General features: G+C 47.8%; 15 non-coding genes across 15 annotated transcripts; all 15 read left to right on the top strand.

The window, feature by feature from the left end:
• Nucleotides 1-96: 96 nt before the first annotated feature.
• On the top strand, nt 97-168 carry TRNAD-GUC (transfer RNA aspartic acid (anticodon GUC)). Its single transcript has one exon. It is a non-coding gene; the product is annotated as a tRNA-Asp (tRNA).
• Nucleotides 169-337: 169 nt separating this feature from the next.
• Nucleotides 338-409, top strand: TRNAD-GUC (transfer RNA aspartic acid (anticodon GUC)). The gene has a single exon. It is a non-coding gene; the product is annotated as a tRNA-Asp (tRNA).
• Nucleotides 410-576: 167 nt separating this feature from the next.
• On the top strand, nt 577-648 carry TRNAD-GUC (transfer RNA aspartic acid (anticodon GUC)). Its single transcript has one exon. It is a non-coding gene; the product is annotated as a tRNA-Asp (tRNA).
• A 408-nt stretch (nt 649-1,056) lies between these two features.
• On the top strand, nt 1,057-1,128 carry TRNAD-GUC (transfer RNA aspartic acid (anticodon GUC)). The gene has a single exon. It is a non-coding gene; the product is annotated as a tRNA-Asp (tRNA).
• A 169-nt stretch (nt 1,129-1,297) lies between these two features.
• On the top strand, nt 1,298-1,369 carry TRNAD-GUC (transfer RNA aspartic acid (anticodon GUC)). The gene has a single exon. It is a non-coding gene; the product is annotated as a tRNA-Asp (tRNA).
• Nucleotides 1,370-2,019: 650 nt separating this feature from the next.
• TRNAD-GUC (transfer RNA aspartic acid (anticodon GUC)) lies at nt 2,020-2,091 on the top strand. Its single transcript has one exon. It is a non-coding gene; the product is annotated as a tRNA-Asp (tRNA).
• Nucleotides 2,092-2,258: 167 nt separating this feature from the next.
• On the top strand, nt 2,259-2,330 carry TRNAD-GUC (transfer RNA aspartic acid (anticodon GUC)). The gene has a single exon. It is a non-coding gene; the product is annotated as a tRNA-Asp (tRNA).
• A 169-nt stretch (nt 2,331-2,499) lies between these two features.
• TRNAD-GUC (transfer RNA aspartic acid (anticodon GUC)) lies at nt 2,500-2,571 on the top strand. The gene has a single exon. It is a non-coding gene; the product is annotated as a tRNA-Asp (tRNA).
• A 5,330-nt stretch (nt 2,572-7,901) lies between these two features.
• On the top strand, nt 7,902-7,973 carry TRNAD-GUC (transfer RNA aspartic acid (anticodon GUC)). The gene has a single exon. It is a non-coding gene; the product is annotated as a tRNA-Asp (tRNA).
• An 889-nt stretch (nt 7,974-8,862) lies between these two features.
• TRNAD-GUC (transfer RNA aspartic acid (anticodon GUC)) lies at nt 8,863-8,934 on the top strand. Its single transcript has one exon. It is a non-coding gene; the product is annotated as a tRNA-Asp (tRNA).
• A 167-nt stretch (nt 8,935-9,101) lies between these two features.
• Nucleotides 9,102-9,173, top strand: TRNAD-GUC (transfer RNA aspartic acid (anticodon GUC)). Its single transcript has one exon. It is a non-coding gene; the product is annotated as a tRNA-Asp (tRNA).
• A 169-nt stretch (nt 9,174-9,342) lies between these two features.
• On the top strand, nt 9,343-9,414 carry TRNAD-GUC (transfer RNA aspartic acid (anticodon GUC)). The gene has a single exon. It is a non-coding gene; the product is annotated as a tRNA-Asp (tRNA).
• A 168-nt stretch (nt 9,415-9,582) lies between these two features.
• Nucleotides 9,583-9,654, top strand: TRNAD-GUC (transfer RNA aspartic acid (anticodon GUC)). Its single transcript has one exon. It is a non-coding gene; the product is annotated as a tRNA-Asp (tRNA).
• Nucleotides 9,655-15,001: 5,347 nt separating this feature from the next.
• Nucleotides 15,002-15,073, top strand: TRNAD-GUC (transfer RNA aspartic acid (anticodon GUC)). The gene has a single exon. It is a non-coding gene; the product is annotated as a tRNA-Asp (tRNA).
• A 409-nt stretch (nt 15,074-15,482) lies between these two features.
• On the top strand, nt 15,483-15,554 carry TRNAD-GUC (transfer RNA aspartic acid (anticodon GUC)). The gene has a single exon. It is a non-coding gene; the product is annotated as a tRNA-Asp (tRNA).
• The last annotated feature ends 1,166 nt before the right edge of the window (nt 15,555-16,720 follow it).

The following is a 16,720-nucleotide window of genomic DNA, read 5'->3' as shown; positions in this document are numbered from 1 at the left end:
CATTTTTCCCACTTGTGCGCAAGATTGCGTCAACGCTTTTGCAATTTCTTTTTTTCAAATCGTGTATATACTGCTTTAGCTGGCACCTCGCATGTCTCCTCGTTAGTATAGTGGCCAGGATCCCCGCCTGTCACGCGGGAGACCGGGGTTCGATTCCCCGACGGGGAGTGTTTCTTTTTTCCTTCTTCTTTGTAGGCGCAAGCGACGGCGCACTCGACTCTCCTCCACAGTAGCTGTCTCTATTTTTTCCCACTTGTGCGCAAGATTGCGTCAACGCTTTTGCAATTTCTTTTTTTCAAATCGTGTATATACTGCTTTAGCTGGCACCTCGCATGTCTCCTCGTTAGTATAGTGGCCAGTATCCCCGCCTGTCACGCGGGAGACCGGGGTTCGATTCCCCGATGGGGAGTGCTTCTTTTTTCCTTCTTCTTTGTAGGCGCACGCGACGGCGCACTCGACACTCCTCCACAGTAGCTGTCTCCATTTTTTCCCACTTGTGCGCAAGATTGCGTCAACGCTTTTGCGATTTTTTTTTCAAATCGTGTATATACTGCTTTAGCTGGCGCCACGCATGTCTCCTCGTTAGTATAGTGGCCAGTATCCCCGCCTGTCACGCGGGAGACCGGGGTTCGATTCCCCGACGGGGAGTGTTTCTTTTTTCCTTCTTCTTTGTAGGCGCAAGCGACGGCGCACTCGACTCTCCTCCACAGTAGCTGTCTCTATTTTTTCCCACTTGTGCGCAAGATTGCGTCAACGCTTTTGCAATTTCTTTTTTTCAAATCGTGTATATACTGCTTTAGCTGGCACCTCGCTTGTCTCCTCGTTAGAATAGTGGCCAGTATCCCCGCCTGTCACGCGGGAGACCGGGGTTCGATTCCCCGACGGGGAGTGTTTCTTTTTTCCTTCTTCTTTGTAGGCGCACGCGACGGCGCACTCGACACTCCTCCACAGTAGCTGTCTCCATTTTTTCCCACTTGTGCGCAAGATTGCGTCAACGCTTTTGCGATTTTTTTTTCAAATCGTGTATATACTGCTTTAGCTGGCGCCACGCATGTCTCCTCGTTAGTATAGTGGCCAGTATCCCCGCCTGTCACGCGGGAGACCGGGGTTCGATTCCCCGACGGGGAGTGTTTCTTTTTTCCTTCTTCTTTGTAGGCGCAAGCGACGGCGCACTCGACTCTCCTCCACAGTAGCTGTCTCTATTTTTTCCCACTTGTGCGCAAGATTGCGTCAACGCTTTTGCAATTTCTTTTTTTCAAATCGTGTATATACTGCTTTAGCTGGCACCTCGCATGTCTCCTCGTTAGTATAGTGGCCAGTATCCCCGCCTGTCACGCGGGAGACCGGGGTTCGATTCCCCGATGGGGAGTGCTTCTTTTTTCCTTCTTCTTTGTAGGCGCACGCGACGGCGCACTCGACACTCCTCCACAGTAGCTGTCTCCATTTTTCCCACTTGTGCGCAAGATTGCGTCAACGCTTTTGCAATTTCTTTTTTTCAAATCGTGTATATACTGCTTTAGCTGGCACCTCGCTTGTCTCCTCGTTAGAATAGTGGCCAGTATCCCCGCTTGTCACGCGGGAGACCGGGGTTCGATTCCCCGACGGGGAGTGTTTCTTTTTTCCTTCTTCTTTGTAGGCGCACGCGACGGCGCACTCGACTCTCCTCCACAGTAGCTGTCTCTATTTTTTCCCACTTGTGCGCAAGATTGCGTCAACGCTTTTGCAATTTCTTTTTTTCAAATCGTGTATATACTGCTTTAGCTGGCACCTCGCATGTCTCCTCGTTATTATAGTGGCCAGTATCCCCGCCTGTCACGCGGGAGACCGGGGTTCGATTCCCCGACGGGGAGTGTTTCTTTTTTCCTTCTTCTTTGTAGGCGCACGCGACGGCGCACTGGACACTCCTCCACAGTAGCTGTCTCCATTTTTTCCCACTTGTGCGCAAGATTGCGTCAACGCTTTTGCAATTTCCTTTTTTCAAATCGTGTATATACTGCTTTAGCTGGCACCTCGCATGTCTCCTCGTTAGTATAGTGGCCAGTATCCCCGCCTGTCACGCGGGAGACCGGGGTTCGATTCCCCGACGGGGAGTGTTTCTTTTTTCCTTCTTCTTTGTAGGCGCACGCGACGGCGCACTCGACACTCCTCCACAGTAGCTGTCTCCATTTTTTCCCACTTGTGCGCAAGATTGCGTCAACGCTTTTGCGATTTTTTTTTCAAATCGTGTATATACTGCATTAGCTGGCGCCACGCATGTCTCCTCGTTAGTATAGTGGCCAGTATCCCCGCCTGTCACGCGGGAGACCGGGGTTCGATTCCCCGACGGGGAGTGTTTCTTTTTTCCTTCTTCTTTGTAGGCGCACGCGACGGCGCACTCGACACTCCTCCACAGTAGCTGTCTCCATTTTTTCCCACTTGTGCGCAAGATTGCGTCAACGCTTTTGCAATTTCCTTTTTTCAAATCGTGTATATACTGCTTTAGCTGGCACCTCGCATGTCTCCTCGTTAGTATAGTGGCCAGTATCCCCGCCTGTCACGCGGGAGACCGGGGTTCGATTCCCCGACGGGGAGTGTTTCTTTTTTCCTTTTTCTTTGTAGGCGCACGCGACGGCGCACTCGACACTCCTCCACAGTAGCTGTCTCTATTTTTTCCCACTTGTGCGCAAGATTGCGTCAACGCTTTTGCAATTTCTTTTTTTCAAATCCTGTATATAGTGCTTTAGCTGGCGCCACGCATGTCTCCTCGTTAGTATAGGAGGATTCCATTTCCGGCCACCGCAGTGAACGGACGCGGAATGCCTTGCTCCGTAGGGGCGGATACAGCGGCCCTCGGCCGTGGCACCAGGTGTACGGATAAGCCTTACCCGGATTATCAAGTTGTTTTGCCTCATCTGCCTTCAGGTACATCAGTTTTGTATACAGTATTTTTGCACGCGGATGTTAAAACCAGGCCGTATCGGGTCGAGCACTTTCGAGATGCCCTCGCGCGTCTTGCACTGCTGCCGGAAGTGGTGGCCCTTGGCGCCTTCCAAATGAACCATGTGTGGGCGGTGACCTTCCGTGATGAAGCTTCGAAGAAAAAGATGCTTGCGGCAGAAACATTCAACGTGAAAGACCAGCCCTGTGTCGTTTATGATCCCTGCAACCAAGGCATCAGACTGAAGCTTTATTGGCTGTTACATTTCGTTCACGACGACGAGGTTCGAGCAGCGTTAGCCCCTTACGGAAAGGTTACAGATATCGCCCGCGAAAAGTGGCGGGTACAGGGATGTAATGATAAAGGGTCCACCACCCGTTTGGTGACACTCTTGCCAAAGCCTGGAATTACAGTTGAAGACTTGCCTCATCAGGTGCGCGTCGCGGAAAACTTAGCGCTCGTGCATGTACCAGGAAGGCCCCCGTTATGCCTCCGGTGCAATGGAACTGGACATATCAGGCGCGAGTGTCGCATACCACGCTGTGCACTCTGCCGACGATTCGGCCACGAAGAACAAGACTGCGTGCGATCCTATGCAGCGGTAACAAGTCCAGTTAAAGGCGACGAGATGGCTGAACACATAATGGACCATGCTGATGCCGATGCAGCATCCCGAGCAACGACCGAAGAACCGGCGGCAGACAGCACACCCTCTGACGCGTCTCCACTTCAGGAAAACTCCACTGGGCCCGGCGACAGCCAATCTGGCGAGGCAAAGAGCGTGCTGGTTGGGAAGCCGACTAACGACCAAAACGTCAATGAGAGAAAGGACGCGATTTTAGTAAGCACATCAGTGACTACCGCGAAAGACGAGACCGAAGGCATTGAGGATGTTGAAATGACAGCAGCCGCTAAAGCAGCTGCAAAGAGGCCTCGTGAGGCCACTGACGGATCTCAAGCCTCACCCGAACCATCGAGCAGCGGCGAGCCGTCGCCGAAGACCGCTATAACGAGACGAATGGGCCTCAAACCGAAGCCGAAGATACCGCCTGATAGGCGGTCGGCTTCAACATTGACCCCGACTTAGGGGCGCGAAGTGTGTTCAGCCAGCCTGTCCTCAGTATAAGACGTTACATAGCGGACAAGTAGAATGTGACCTGTGCTGGTTTTTGCTATCACTGCCTGTCCAGATGTGAGTACCGTTCCGTCTGTTTGCTAATCCAAAAAATGGCTGTTAATCTGACATTTCCCCGTTGTGTAGCTACGTTGAATGTGAGGGGTTTGGCATCCCGCAGGAGGCAGTGCCAGTTAAGCCGTCTCTTGTTGGAAAATGACATTGACATAATGGCAGTGCAGGAAACCAAAGTAGAAAGCAAAGAGCAAACGCACAGAATGGTCGAACCTTTCAGGGATAGGTATAATGTATGTGTGTCTCATGCTAGAGGCACTTCAGCGGGTTGCATGATACTCGTTCGAAAATGCACCGATATTGTAGCGCAATCTGTAGAGTCCAGTGATGATGGCAGGCTACTATTCATCGACTTTGGCATTTGTGGCCTCCTTTGGCGTGCAATATGTGTGTATGCTCCGAATAACATTAACGAACGTGTAGAATACATAGATAACCTGAGAACATGCATGACGTACGAAAGGAACATAATTTTATTTGGAGACTTTAATTGTGTGTGCAGGCCGCAAGACAGAATCAACAGATTGACTTACCGCGATAGAAGTGCGACACTATTAAACGCGCTTGTAAACGAGCTTGAACTGGACGACGTTGGTTGTATTTTTGACGGTGACGAGCACGTACAGTATACGCACTACCAAGGTGTAAGTCATGCTAGACTAGATCGCATATATGTTCCGGCAATTGCGATACCACACATTACTACATACAAAGTAAAGAACGTCACATTTAGCGATCACTGCTTGGTGATAGCGACACTAGGAACCAAGACAAAAGCGTCAAAGTTTAGTTGGAACTTGTGGAAATTAAATGATACACTGTTGGAAGATGAAATTTTTGTTAAAAAAGTAAAGGAAAGGATAGAGGAAATATGTTCGGTTGAATCTTCCAATTTCACAGCGCTTTGGGAGCAATTTAAAAATGAAGTAAAGATTGCGGCGATTGAACGAGCTTGCGTGCGGCGCAGCATTGAAAAACAACAAGAGAAAGAACTTAGGAGCACGTTAGATTATATGATTGCGGTTGAGAGTGCTAACCCTGGACACTTTAGCAAGGAACTACGTGACCTTAAAAGTAAGCTCGAAGTGATAGATGAAAAGAAATATCGTGGAGCGATTGTCAGAGCACGGGCTGAAAGACTATGGCTAGGGGAAACGCCTACTAAGCGGGCACTCGGGGAAGAAAAAAGGCAAGCAGTAAAAAAAGAGATAAAAGAAATAAGATATAAAAACGATGTGACGCGCGACAAGGAACTGATAGAGAAAGCGTTTGTTGAATGCTATCGAAAACTGCTAAGCCCAAAAATAAAAGATACAGAAGCCTTTCGAAACGAATTTTTGTCGCTCATGCCAAGGCTAGGCGATGAAGTAAGACAAACGCTTGAACGGCCAATTAGTCTGAATGAAGTAAAACAGGCCATTGATGAACTAAGCACTGGCAAATCACCTGGGCCTGATGGACTAGGGGCTGCCATTTACAAATGCTTCAAGGAAGAACTGGCACAAGCGTTACATCGCGTGATAAATGAGTGCTATGAACAAAAAAGAGCACCTTTATCTTTTAGAAAATGTCATATAGTACACATTCCAAAATCGGATGATCCCAGGAAATTGTTGGATGTTGAGGCCTATCGACCTATAAGTCTTACGAATGTAGACTATAAAATATTTACAAAGGTGCGAGCCAAGAGATTGCAGAGCGTTATCACACACCTCGTATTACCTCACCAGACATGTGGCATCAAAGGAAGGACAATCTACACAAATATACACACCGCTAGAACTATCCTAGAATGCTGTGACATGACTCAAGATAACATAGCTATGATACAACTGGATCTTCAGAAAGCATTTGATAGAGTTAATCATGACATACTACAGTTATTACTAGAACATTGTAATGTAGGTAGCGTTATCAAGGAGGGCATCAAGATGGTGTATGAAGAGTGTGCAGTAAACCTTATAATTAACAACACCGTAAGTGAAAACATTCCAGTACTGTCAGGTATAAAACAAGGGTGTGCCTGTTCGTCTCTTCTTTTTGCACTTTATTTGGAACCCTTATGTTTAAAAATTCGCATAAATAAAATGGTGCATGGTTACTCCTTTTATGCTACTGAAGTAAAAATACTGGCATATGCCGATGATATAGCTATATTCTGCAAAGACAAAGACAGTATTAAAGAAGCTGTTAAGGAAGCTACATCATTCTGTAGTGCTACCGGAAGTGCCATTAGCTGGGATAAATCTCTGGGCATTTGGCATGGAAATTGGGGGCAAGAGCCGGAGGCGTATGCAAACATGAGATGGACAAGTATTCCTGCTAGATACTTGGGGGTTCCTCTCCAACATTATGGAAATACTGCAGAATACTGGGCAGGAGAGACAGAAAGGCTCAAGGATCAGTCTGAAAAATGGGGAGGGCATAACTTTTCTATGTTTTCCCGCGCTACAGTCTGTAATGTGTTTTTTGTTGCAAAAGTGTTTTACGTACTTCAAGTGTTCAGTATGAGCAGAACTTGTGTCCAAAAATTACACAGAGTGTTTGCCACCTATATATGGAATTCTACCTGGGAACGCACCAGTCGGTTAAACTTGTTCCTTTCGGTGCGACACGGAGGGCTTGGTCTGTGTCATTTATTTTTGAAACAAATAGTTTCAAGGTTTTTCTTTCTGAGAGACCAGAGAGATGTTTTCTTGCGTACTGTTATACACATGAGGTTGTGTAATCATATCCCGGATTATATTGTCTCAACAAATGCAGATACGCGTGGAACACTGAGCAGTTTTTGGCGCGAAATAGTGTCTGCATATCAAATACTGAAGCCACGGTTTTCCTTAGAATATTTGAGCGCAGTGGCACGTAAACGATTGTACAAAGATCTAATTGATGTGTTTTTACCAATACCGTTGTACCGCTCCATCTATCAACTAGGACCAGAACGAGACGTATTAAAACGAGTTCGAAAAATGCCAGTAAGAGCGTCATCTAAACAATTCTTCTTCCAACTGCACACGGGCACGCTTGCTGTAAAACCGTGGCTTCAAAGCAAAGGTATCTTTGTCCCATGGGGATTACACTGCCTGATATGTCGAAAGGAGGAAACGATAGAACACATCTTTTTGGACTGTCACGATGCTTTTTTCTTGTGGGACATCCTTAAACGGACACTTCAGAAAGATTTGCCAGTAACACCCTTTGGTATCCGATTCTTGCCATGTGAAGATCCAGATGAAATGCCATGCGACATGTTCATGTTACTGTGTTTACATAGTGTGTGGAAAACGAGGATGGCGGTCAGAAATGCGGATGTCAACGCAAGATCGGCCATGCAAAACTTCAGTGAGAACTGTGTGTACATACGAGATGTTCTCAAAATCCACAGGAACCCACCGGATTGGATACCTGTGCTCGATAAGCTGGCTTCTCTGAAGCCATTTTAGCTTCACACTCCAGCCATGAAAAGGCTCACGCGTCTTTTATTGTACTTGTAAAATTGTATTTAAGAGTTCTGTGTTTCGAAGTGCCAAACCGGTAATAAAGAAAAAAAAAGTCTCCTCGTTAGTATAGTGGCCAGTATCCCCGTCTGTCACGCGGGAGACCGGGGTTCGATTCCCCGACTGGGAGTGTTTCTTTTTTCCTTCTTCTTTGTAGGCTCACGCGACGGCGCACTCGACTCTCCTCCACAGTAGCTGTCTCTACTTTTTCCCACTTGTGCTCAAGACTACGTCAACGCTTCTGCGATTTTTTTTTTCAAATCGTGTATATACTGCTTTAGCTGGCACCTCGCATGTCTCCTCGTTAGTATAGTGGCCAGTATCCCCGCCTGTCACGCGGAAGACCGGGGTTCGATTCCCCGACGGGGAGTGTTTCTTTTTTCCTTCTTCTTTGTAGGCGCACGCGACGGCGCACTCGACACTCCTCCACAGTAGCTGTCTCCATTTTTTCCCACTTGTGCGCAAGATTGCGTCAACGCTTTTGCGATTTTTTTTTTCAAATCGTGTATATACTGCTTTAGCTGGCACCTCGCATGTCTCCTCGTTAGTATAGTGGCCGGTATCCCCGCCTGTCACGCGGGAGACCGGGGTTCGATTCCCCGACGGGGAGTGTTTCTTTTTTCCTTCTTCTTTGTAGGCGCACGCGACGGCGCACTGGACACTCCTCCACAGTAGCTGTCTCCATTTTTTCCCACTTGTGCGCAAGATTGCGTCAGCGCTTTTGCAATTTCTTTTTTTCAAATCGTGTATATACTGCTTTAGCTGGCACCTCGCATGTCTCCTCGTTAGTATAGTGGCCAGTATCCGCGCCTGTCACGCGGGAGACCGGGGTTCGATTCCCCGACGGGGAGTGTTTCTTTTTTCCTTCTTCTTTGTAGGCGCACGCGACGGCGCACTGGACACTCCTCCACAGTAGCTGTCTCCATTTTTTCCCACTTGTGCGCAAGATTGCGTCAACGCTTTTGCGATTTTTTTTTCAAATCGTGTATATACTGCTTTAGCTGGCACCTCGCATGTCTCCTCGTTAGTATAGTGGCCGGTATCCCCGCCTGTCACGCGGGAGACCGGGGTTCGATTCCCCGACGGGGAGTGTTTCTTTTTTCCTTCTTCTTTGTAGGCGCACGCGACGGCGCACTCGACTCTCCTCCACAGTAGCTGTCTCCATTTTTTCCCACTTGTGCGCAAGATTGCGTCAACGCTTTTGCAATTTCTTTTTTTCAAATCGTGTATATACTGCTTTAGCTGGCACCTCGCATGTCTCCTCGTTAGTATAGTGGCCAGTATCCCCGCCTGTCACGCGGGAGACCGGGGTTCGATTCCCCGACGGGGAGTGTTTCTTTTTTCCTTCTTCTTTGTAGGCGCACGCGACGGCGCACTGGACACTCCTCCACAGTAGCTGTCTCCATTTTTTCCCACTTGTGCGCAAGATTGCGTCAACGCTTTTGCGATTTTTTTTTCAAATCGTGTATATACTGCTTTAGCTGGCGCCACGCATGTCTCCTCGTTAGTATAGTGGCCAGTATCCCCGCCTGTCACGCGGGAGACCGGGGTTCGATTCCCCGACGGGGAGTGTTTCTTTTTTCCTTCTTCTTTGTAGGCGCACGCGACGGCGCACTCGACACTCCTCCACAGTAGCTGTCTCCATTTTTTCCCACTTGTGCGCAAGATTGCGTCAACGCTTTTGCAATTTCCTTTTTTCAAATCGTGTATATACTGCTTTAGCTGGCACCTCGCATGTCTCCTCGTTAGTATAGTGGCCAGTATCCCCGCCTGTCACGCGGGAGACCGGGGTTCGATTCCCCGACGGGGAGTGCTTCTTTTTTCCTTCTTCTTTGTAGGCGCACGCGACGGCGCACTCGACTCTCCTCCCCAGTAGCTGTCTCTACTTTTTCCCACTTGTGCGCAAGATTGCGTCAACGCTTTCGCGATTTTTTTTTTCAAATCGTGTATATACTGCTTTAGCTGGCACCTCGCATGTCTCCTCGTTAGTATAGTGGCCAGTATCCCCGCCTGTCACGCGGGAGACCGGGGTTCGATTCCCCGACGGGGAGTGTTTCTTTTTTCCTTTTTCTTTGTAGGCGCACGCGACGGCGCACTCGACACTCCTCCACAGTAGCTGTCTCTATTTTTTCCCACTTGTGCGCAAGATTGCGTCAACGCTTTTGCAAGTTCTTTTTTTCAAATCCTGTATATAGTGCTTTAGCTGGCGCCACGCATGTCTCCTCGTTAGTATAGGAGGATTCCATTTCCGGCCACCGCAGTCAACGGACGCGGAATGCCTTGCTCCGTAGGGGCGGATACAGCGGCCCTCGGCCGTGGCACCAGGTGTACGGATAAGCCTTACCCGGATTATCAAGTTGTTTTGCCTCATCTGCCTTCAGGTACATCAGTTTTGTATACAGTATTTTTGCACGCGGATGTTAAAAGCAGGCCGTATCGGGTCGAGCACTTTCGAGATGCGCTCGCGCGTCTTGCACTGCTGCCGGAAGTGGTGGCCCTTGGCGCCTTCCAAATGAACCATGTGTGGACGGTGACCTTCCGTGATGAAGCTTCGAAGAAAAAGATGCTTGCGGCAGAAACATTCAACGTGAAAGACCAGCCCTGTGTCGTTTATGATCCCTGCAACCAAGGCATCAGACTGAAGCTTTATTGGCTGTTACATTTCGTTCACGACGACGAGGTTCGAGCAGCGTTAGCCCCTTACGGAAAGGTTACAGATATCGCCTGCGAAAAGTGGCGGGTACAGGGATGTAATGATAAAGGGTCCACCACCCGTTTGGTGACACTCTTGCCAAAGCCTGGAATTACAGTTGAAGACTTGCCTCATCAGGTGCGCGTCGCGGAAAACTTAGCGCTCGTGCATGTACCAGGAAGGCCCCCGTTATGCCTCCGGTGCAATGGAACTGGACATATCAGGCGCGAGTGTCGCATACCACGCTGTGCACTCTGCCGACGATTCGGCCACGAAGAACAAGACTGCGTGCGATCCTATGCAGCGGTAACAAGTCCAGTTAAAGGCGACGAGATGGCTGAACACATAATGGACCATGCTGATGCCGATGCAGCATCCCGAGCAACGACCGAAGAACCGGCGGCAGACAGCACACCCTCTGACGCGTCTCCACTTCAGGAAAACTCCACTGGGCCCGGCGACAGCCAATCTGGCGAGGCAAAGAGCGTGCTGGTTGGGAAGCCGACTAACGACCAAAACGTCAATGAGAGAAAGGACGCGATTTTAGTAAGCGCATCAGTGACTACCGCGAAAGACGAGACCGAAGGCATTGAGGATGTTGAAATGACAGCAGCCGCTAAAGCAGCTGCAAAGAGGCCTCGTGAGGCCACTGACGGATCTCAAGCCTCACCCGAACCATCGAGCAGCGGCGAGCCGTCGCCGAAGACCGCTATAACGAGACGAATGGGCCTCAAACCGAAGCCGAAGATACCGCCTGATAGGCGGTCGGCTTCAACATTGACCCCGACTTAGGGGCGCGAAGTGTGTTCAGCCAGCCTGTCCTCAGTATAAGACGTTACATAGCGGACAAGTAGAATGTGACCTGTGCTGGTTTTTGCTATCACTGCCTGTCCAGATGTGAGTACCGTTCCGTCTGTTTGCTAATCCAAAAAATGGCTGTTAATCTGACATTTCCCCGTTGTGTAGCTACGTTGAATGTGAGGGGTTTGGCAGCCCGCAGGAGGCAGTGCCAGTTAAGCCGTCTCTTGTTGGAAAATGACATTGACATAATGGCAGTGCAGGAAACCAAAGTAGAAAGCGAAGAGCAAACGCACAGAATGGTCGAACCTTTCAGGGATAGGTATAATGCATGTGTGTCTCATGCTAGAGGCACTTCAGCGGGTTGCATGATACTCGTTCGAAAATGCACCGATATTGTAGCGCAATCTGTAGAGTCCAGTGATGATGGCAGGCTACTATTCATCGACTTTGGCATTTGTGGCCTCCTTTGGCGTGCAATATGTGTGTATGCTCCGAATAACATTAACGAACGTGTAGAATACATAGATAACCTGAGAACATGCATGACGTACGAAAGGAACATAATTTTATTTGGAGATTTTAATTGTGTGTGCAGGCCGCAAGACAGAATCAACAGATTGACTTACCGCGATAGAAGTGCGACACTATTAAACGCGCTTGTAAACGAGCTTGAACTGGACGACGTTGGTTGTATTTTTGACGGTGACGAGCACGTACAGTATACGCACTACCAAGGTGTAAGTCATGCTAGACTAGATCGCATATATGTTCCGGCAATTGCGATACCACACATTACTACATACAAAGTAAAGAACGTCACATTTAGCGATCACTGCTTGGTGATAGCGACACTAGGAACCAAGACAAAAGCGTCAAAGTTTAGTTGGAACTTGTGGAAATTAAATGATACACTGTTGGAAGATGAAATTTTTGTTAAAAAAGTAAAGGAAAGGATAGAGGAAATATGTTCGGTTGAATCTTCCAATTTCACAGCGCTTTGGGAGCAATTTAAAAATGAAGTAAAGATTGCGGCGATTGAACGAGCTTGCGTGCGGCGCAGCATTGAAAAACAACAAGAGAAAGAACTTAGGAGCACGTTAGATTATATGATTGCGGTTGAGAGTGCTAACCCTGGACACTTTAGCAAGGAACTACGTGACCTTAAAAGTAAGCTCGAAGTGATAGATGAAAAGAAATATCGTGGAGCGATTGTCAGAGCACGGGCTGAAAGACTATGGCTAGGGGAAACGCCTACTAAGCGGGCACTCGGGGAAGAAAAAAGGCAAGCAGTAAAAAAAGAGATAAAAGAAATAAGATATAAAAACGATGTGACGCGCGACAAGGAACTGATAGAGAAAGCGTTTGTTGAATGCTATCGAAAACTGCTAAGCCCAAAAATAAAAGATACAGAAGCCTTTCGAAACGAATTTTTGTCGCTCATGCCAAGGCTAGGCGATGAAGTAAGACAAACGCTTGAACGGCCAATTAGTCTGAATGAAGTAAAACAGGCCATTGATGAACTAAGCACTGGCAAATCACCTGGGCCTGATGGACTAGGGGCTGCCATTTACAAATGCTTCAAGGAAGAACTGGCACAAGCGTTACATCGCGTGATAAATGAGTGCTATGAACAAAAAAGAGCACCTTTATCTTTTAGAAAATGTCATATAGTACACATTCCAAAATCGGATGATCCCAGGAAATTGTTGGATGTTGAGGCCTATCGACCTATAAGTCTTACGAATGTAGACTATAAAATATTTACAAAGGTGCGAGCCAAGAGATTGCAGAGCGTTATCACACACCTCGTATTACCTCACCAGACATGTGGCATCAAAGGAAGGACAATCTACACAAATATACACACCGCTAGAACTATCCTAGAATGCTGTGACATGACTCAAGATAACATAGCTATGATACAACTGGATCTTCAGAAAGCATTTGATAGAGTTAATCATGACATACTACAGTTATTACTAGAACATTGTAATGTAGGTAGCGTTATCAAGGAGGGCATCAAGATGGTGTATGAAGAGTGTGCAGTAAACCTTATAATTAACAACACCGTAAGTGAAAACATTCCAGTACTGTCAGGTATAAAACAAGGGTGTGCCTGTTCGTCTCTTCTTTTTGCACTTTATTTGGAACCCTTATGTTTAAAAATTCGCATAAATAAAATGGTGCATGGTTACTCCTTTTATGCTACTGAAGTAAAAATACTGGCATATGCCGATGATATAGCTATATTCTGCAAAGACAAAGACAGTATTAAAGAAGCTGTTAAGGAAGCTACATCATTCTGTAGTGCTACCGGAAGTGCCATTAGCTGGGATAAATCTCTGGGCATTTGGCATGGAAATTGGGGGCAAGAGCCGGAGGCGTATGCAAACATGAGATGGACAAGTATTCCTGCTAGATACTTGGGGGTTCCTCTCCAACATTATGGAAATACTGCAGAATACTGGGCAGGAGAGACAGAAAGGCTCAAGGATCAGTCTGAAAAATGGGGAGGGCATAACTTTTCTATGTTTTCCCGCGCTACAGTCTGTAATGTGTTTTTTGTTGCAAAAGTGTTTTACGTACTTCAAGTGTTCAGTATGAGCAGAACTTGTGTCCAAAAATTACACAGAGTGTTTGCCACCTATATATGGAATTCTACCTGGGAACGCACCAGTCGGTTAAACTTGTTCCTTTCGGTGCGACACGGAGGGCTTGGTCTGTGTCATTTATTTTTGAAACAAATAGTTTCGAGGTTTTTCTTTCTGAGAGACCAGAGAGATGTTTTCTTGCGTACTGTTATACACATGAGGTTGTGTAATCATATCCCGGATTATATTGTCTCAACAAATGCAGATACGCGTGGAACACTGAGCAGTTTTTGGCGCGAAATAGTGTCTGCATATCAAATACTGAAGCCACGGTTTTCCTTAGAATATTTGAGCGCAGTGGCACGTAAACGATTGTACAAAGATCTAATTGATGTGTTTTTACCAATACCGTTGTACCGCTCCATCTATCAACTAGGACCAGAACGAGACGTATTAAAACGAGTTCGAAAAATGCCAGTAAGAGCGTCATCTAAACAATTCTTCTTCCAACTGCACACGGGCACGCTCGCTGTAAAACCGTGGCTTCAAAGCAAAGGTATCTTCGTCCCATGGGGATTACACTGCCTGATATGTCGAAAGGAGGAAACGATAGAACACATCTTTTTGGACTGTCACGATGCTTTTTTCTTGTGGGACATCCTTAAACGGACACTTCAGAAAGATTTGTCAGTAACACCCTTTGGTATCCGATTCTTGCCATGTGAAGATCCAGATGAAATGCCATGCGACATGTTCATGTTACTGTGTTTACATAGTGTGTGGAAAACGAGGATGGCGGTCAGAAATGCGGATGTCAACGCAAGATCGGCCATGCAAAACTTCAGTGAGAACTGTGTGTACATACGAGATGTTCTCAAAATCCACAGGAACCCACCGGATTGGATACCTGTGCTCGATAAGCTGGCTTCTCTGAAGCCATTTTAGCTTCACACTCCAGCCATGAAAAGGCTCACGCGTCTTTTATTGTACTTGTAAAATTGTATTTAAGAGTTCTGTGTTTCGAAGTGCCAAACCGGTAATAAAGAAAAAAAAAAGTCTCCTCGTTAGTATAGTGGCCAGTATCCCCGCCTGTCACGCGGGAGACCGGGGTTCGATTCCCCGACTGGGAGTGTTTCTTTTTTCCTTCTTCTTTGTAGGCGCACGCGACGGCGCACTCGACACTCCTCCACAGTACCTGTCTCTATTTTTTCCCACTTGTGCTCAAGACTACGTCAACGGTTTTGCGATTTTTTTTTTCAAATCGTGTATATACTGCTTTAGCTGGCACCCCCCCCCCCCCCCCCCCCGCATGTCTCCTCGTTAGTATAGTGGCCAGTATCCCCGCCTGTCACGCGGGAGACCGGGGTTCGATTCCCCGACGGGGAGTGCTTCTTTTTTCCTTCTTCTTTGTAGGCGCACGCGACGGCGCACTCGACACTCCTCCACAGTACCTGTCTCTATTTTTTCCCACTTGTGCGCAAGATTGCGTCAACGCCTTTGCGATTTTTTTTTTTCAAATCGTGTATATACTGCTTTAGCAGGCACCTCGCATGTCTCCTCGTTAGTATAGGGGCCAGTATCCCCGCCTGTCACGCGGGAGACCGGGGTTCCATTCCCCGACGGGGAGTGTTTTTTTTTTCCTTCTTCTTTGTAGGCGCACGCGACGGCGCACTCGACACTACTCCACAGTACCTGTCTCTATTTTTTCCCACTTGTGCGCAAGATTGCATCAACGCTTTCGCGATTTTTTTTTTCAAATTGTGTATATACTGCTTTAGCAGGCACCTCGCATGTCTCCTCGTTAGTATAGTGGCCAGTATCCCCGCCTGTCACGCGGGAGACCGGGGTTCGATTCCCCGACGGGGAGTGTATTTTTTTTTTCCTTCTTCTTTGTAGGCTCACGCGACGGCGCATTCGACACTCCTCCACAGTACCTGTCTCTATTTTTTCCCACTTGTGCGCAAGATTGCGTCAACGCTTTTGCGATTTTTTTTTCAAATCATGTATATACTGCTTTAGCAGGCACCTCGCATGTCTCCTCGTTAGTATAGTGGCCAGTATCCCCGCCTGTCACGCGGGAGACCGGGGTTCCATTCCCCGACGGGGAGTGCTTCTTTTTGCCTTCTTCTTTGTAGGCTCACGCGACGGCGCATTCGACACTCCTCCACAGTACCTGTCTCTATTTTTTCCCACTTGTGCGCAAGTTTGCGTCAACGCTTTTGCGATCTTTTTTTTTCAAATCGTGTATATACTGCTTTAGCAGGCACCTCGCATGTCTCCTCGTTAGTATAGTGGCCAGTATCCCCGCCTGTCACGCGGGAGACTGGGGTTCCATTCCCCGACGGGGAGTGTTTTTTTTCCTTCTTCTTTGTAGGCGCACGCGACGACGCACTCGACACTTCTCCACAGTACCTGTCTCTATTTTTTCCCACTTGTGCGCAAGATTGCGTCAACGCTTTTGCGATTTTTTTTTCAAATCATGTATATACTGCTTTAGCAGGCACCTCGCATGTCTCCTCGTTAGTATAGTGGCCAGTATCCCCGCCTGTCACGCGGGAGACCGGGGTTCCATTCCCCTACGGGGAGTGCTTCTTTTTGCCTTCTTCTTTGTAGGCTCACGCGACGGCGCATTCGACACTCCTCCACGGTACCTGTCTCTATTTTTTCCCACTTGTGCGCAAGTTTGCGTCAACGCTTTTGCGATCTTTTTTTTCAAATCGTGTATATACTGCTTTAGCAGGCACCTCGCATGTCTCCTCGTTAGTATAGTGGCCAGTATCCCCGCCTGTCACGCGGGAGACCGGGGTTCCATTCCCCGACGGGGAGTGCTTCTTTTTGCCTTCTTCTTTGTAGGCGCACGCGACGGCGCATTCGACACTCCTCCACAGTACCTGTCTCTATTTTTTCCCACTTGTGCGCAAGTTTGCGTCAACGCTTTTGCGATCTTTTTTTTCAAATCATGTATATACTGCTTTAGCAGGCACCTCGCATGTCTCCTCGTTAGTATAGTGGCCAGTATCCCCGCCTGTCACG

Source organism: Dermacentor variabilis, chromosome 4 (assembly GCF_050947875.1).
Source record: "Dermacentor variabilis isolate Ectoservices chromosome 4, ASM5094787v1, whole genome shotgun sequence".
Classification (NCBI taxonomy): domain Eukaryota; kingdom Metazoa; phylum Arthropoda; class Arachnida; order Ixodida; family Ixodidae; genus Dermacentor; species Dermacentor variabilis.
Note: the sequence above shows the minus strand (reverse complement) of the source record. Positions and strands in the feature narration are given on the sequence as shown.